This window comes from Pinus tabuliformis, chromosome 6 (genome assembly GCF_031772625.1).
Source record: "Pinus tabuliformis cultivar Carrire ecotype Pingquan chromosome 6, CPIR1, whole genome shotgun sequence".
NCBI classification, from domain to species: domain Eukaryota; kingdom Viridiplantae; phylum Streptophyta; class Pinopsida; order Pinales; family Pinaceae; genus Pinus; species Pinus tabuliformis.
Genome location: NC_142292.1, coordinates 1167879691 through 1167883651, shown reverse-complemented (window position 1 = coordinate 1167883651; position 3961 = coordinate 1167879691). Strand labels below are relative to the sequence as shown.

At 38.6% G+C, this 3961-nt stretch overlaps 1 pseudogene; it reads left to right on the top strand.

Moving 5' to 3' along the window:
* Nucleotides 1–571: 571 nt before the first annotated feature.
* Nucleotides 572–3069, top strand: LOC149262949 (uncharacterized; annotated as a pseudogene).
* Nucleotides 3070–3961: the final 892 nt, after the last annotated feature.

Below are 3961 nucleotides of genomic sequence, written 5' to 3'. Positions count from 1 at the left end.
CAAATCGCTGAATTTATATATACAGTGAAAAAACCAGTTTAAAGATTTCACTTCAAATAGTCTAAAAAGTCCACTAACAACAATTCCAAATATAATTGAAACAATGTGGCTTCCCAAACTAGTCTAAAAAATCGCACTAAAAATAATTCTAAATATAATTATAATTGAGACAGTGTAGCTTGCCAGATTCACACGCAAAATAATGTGTCTCCATTTGAACGTGTCAGCTATCTACTATGAAATAAAAAATTTAACTTCCATTTTGCAGAATTCTTTCTCTGCAAATAAAAGGAAACCATATAGGGGAGGGACGCCATTACTTGTGCGCCCTCCCTGCCACCTCGCCTACCGCCACGTGATATGCACAAAACTGGTACGATAGCTGTCCGTCGTGGAGGTCCACGTGTGAAGGGGTTAAAACATCGTTCCGCGCCGTGTTTAGGGTTGATTTCGCATCATTTGTGCGATGTGTTGTTTGCCCTTTGTTTTTCTGTTCGGGTCCGGTTGTTGGGCGAAGCCCTCTGCCGAAGATGGTGCGAGACGGCCCTAGAACCTGCGCATTTCATCTGCCATGGTTGAGCTGATGTCCGCCATTGTTCGAGGTTATGCGTCCATGGTTGGAACGGGGTTTCTGGCTTTCTTGTGGTTTTCCGCTTGGATTTGTTGGTCATTCTGGACCGCTGGTGGTTTAGGGTTTCTTTGGTGGTGGTTTAATTCACGGTTTTTGTTGTTTGGGGAGAAGCCAGTAGCAATTTCAGCTAGTTCGAGATCGAAGGTTTTTTTAACAGGTAATTGCAGGTTTTTCTGTTTTTTGTTGGTTTTTTTTGTTGTCTAATGGCTAATTTCCAACTCGTTGCAGGTGTGGCGAGCTCCGGAGAAGGTCTGGCGAAGGTGTGGTGACCATCCATGGCTTCTATCCAGTAGGATTTTAATCCTACCAGCTATTTCTATGTGTTTTTCAACACAAAACACCTTATTGGAATTTTTGTTAACTTTGCATGGCAGGTTTTGAGGGTTTAGGGTTTTGCAGGTTAGGGGTTTAGGGTTTAGTGTATTTAACTTATTTTGTTCTTTCTTTGGTCTTTGAATTTAGATTTAAATGCATACTTAGCTATTTAGGGTTTTGTTCTTTCTTTGGTCTCTAAATTCAAGCTGTAGTAGGATTGTTTGCATGTTTACCTACATAGTGGCTTACAATGTTTCACTGTGGCTGCTGTCGTGAGAGTATTATCTTTTTCTGTTGTGGAAAACTTGGTGAGTGCGCATTTACCGCCACTGAAGAGGGCACGTTGGGCGTAATGGCAAGTCCCGCCACCATCACAAGGATGATGGTGACCACATCCAGCCCTGGATTTTCTTTCCCGTATTGCAGCGCTGCTTGTTCTGCAAGCGTCTTGGAAACCGGATATGCCTGCACAATTAGCCATTAAACAACACTGTTACACACTTGCAAGTTGTGAGTTACTCACTATGGGTTATCCACAGTTGCAAGTTTTCAGGGAGAGGCAGAACCCATAGTGAGGTTCGAGATTTTCTGTGCTGAGCCATGGAAAAGAAAAAGAGGCAGCTGCAGTTTCCTCTTTTTCAGAGAGCAGTACCCTTATATTTGCTGCTGCAAATGCTTGTTAAGATGACATGGCTTCTTCTTCTGCTATTGATAAAGCTAATAGCAATACCAACGCTCTACCAACAGTGGAAACCCTAGAAATCGATGTCATCCCTCATGACCACCAAAACCCTCCATCGCTTCCTCATGCCTCCACTTCCTTCTCTTCCGGCGTTCCAACTATTGTAACCCAAGGGATGCCTTACTCCTCTTCCAGCATTCAAACGGTGTCCGTGCTGATGGAAGGGGTAGAAGGTATACTGATAAGAGCGACAGTGTTGACAGTGGATGCCTCTATAATGGTCTGCTCTCAAATTGATTCTTCCAAATTTATCAGGTGAGTACTTCAATATTTAATCTTACACATCTTTCTTAACCCTGATCTATGAAGATAAATACAAAATACCAAGGTTAAGACAGATCTAGGGTACGTTTTATTGGTTTCTTTCTTTGTATTGGTTTTCTGTATATTTTATTAGCATTTCATGTAGCAGGGTTGTAATTCTTTCTATAGCAATGAATGCTAACAGTTCTTATGTTTATCTTAATTTTTAATTTTGATTTATTTAGCATAAAAAAGATAAAGAAATACCAAGGTCACATTGGACCTAAACTATCTGATCTTTCATCATATTATTTTCCATTTTATTTGAACAATATTACATATGAGTGAAACATCTCTTCCACTGGATGTTGTAATTTTCTCCGCAATTCCTATGTCCAAACCTCTTTGTCCTATTAAATTTATGCTATTGCTCTCCCCGCAATTCCTATGTCTAGGCCTCTTTGTCCAATTAAATTTTTGCAAAAAAAGAAAAAGGTTGTTCCTCGTGTGTAGACCTGCTTGTCCAATTTATAAATTTATATAGGAAATGTCTTCGACAGAAATTTGCCTAAACAGCTTTTACCAATGGATATACACAAGGAAAAAAAAGTGAGGGTGTTTATCACTGCAAGGAACAGAGATGTGTGTAAAGGGTGCAGAATGAAAACAAACACCTTTTCTATAAGATGCCTTCCCTTTGCAAAAGCAGTGCATTTTATCAAAAATAAAATGTACAATAAGACAAGTGACACAGAGGAACAAATGGATTCTAGTCAAATCGAACAAGATAGTAGAGAATATGGTGGAATTCCAAAACTTTTCATTATGCCAACAACATTTATACCTTGCAAGGAAGACATACAGAAAGCTTATCGTATAGAGATGGCAGAGAGAAACAAATGGAATGCTATCTCACCTCTAAGTTTCTAACTATATTCTATACTGAGATAGTGAAAGATCCATTTCTTCACATCTGCTTATTTGTGGAAGATTTCAATATAGATTTGCTAATAAAAAGAGCACTGGTCACCAAAGACACAGAGCGTTTGTCACTAAAGACATAAACATTACTGCAAGGGTATATGAAAATCTGTTGCCAAGACACTGGGGGAATAAGATTCAAAATAACAAAGGCTAGTCAAATTGAAAAGTTGTTTTGTACAATGTATATAAGATATACCTCAGTTCTCATGACTGATTCATTTAATTTCATTAATTTGGTAATTGCATGCAAGACATTCAAAAGATTAGAGGTTTAGTGAATTTAATGATAGATTGCATATCTTGAAAGTATGCGTAATTCATTGAGAATTCTTAAACTCTATTCTTTATGACCCTGAGAATCTTGTAAGATTTTTACATTATAATGGACTATAGATGTTCCTTCTAAAATGGATTTTGGCTACAATGTCGCACACATTATGAAATAAAACAACCTAGGTTGTAAGCCAAAATGTTTATGTGACAAGAAAATATACAATCCATCCAAAATCCACATCACAATGTGGTTAGAACCAAAAACATATGACACCCCTATTCTTTATGGCCCTGAGAATCTTGAGTGCCAAAACTCCCCGAGTTACCTTCTTGAGCCAGGTAGGTTGGCCTACCAATCAAGGGTTGATTAGGAAATGGTTGATTGCTGCCATATGATTGATTCCAATTTGCAGTTTCCAACCATGGAGGTATTGAGTACCCATACCTCACATTCGCACTGCTGACCCCTGCATTAAGTGGAGGTGTGTAATGAGCATACATAGAATTGACACCAACTCTGGTAGGAATAAGGCAAGTGGGTAAACCCTCAGTTTGATAGTGAGGCACTTGAATGTTATGAGATCTTGGAATAATGGTGTATTATCTGCAATGGAGTCCAATGAGTTTGAAATAATCCTGGTTTCATCATCTATTCTTGTATCAATGATCATCCCTTGTTCCATTTCAAGCATTTGTTGTGCCTTTCATTTTTCCTTTTCCTGTCTTGCCATTTGTTTTTACTAGTCCTTAACTTGCCTTGCTTTATCTCTTTC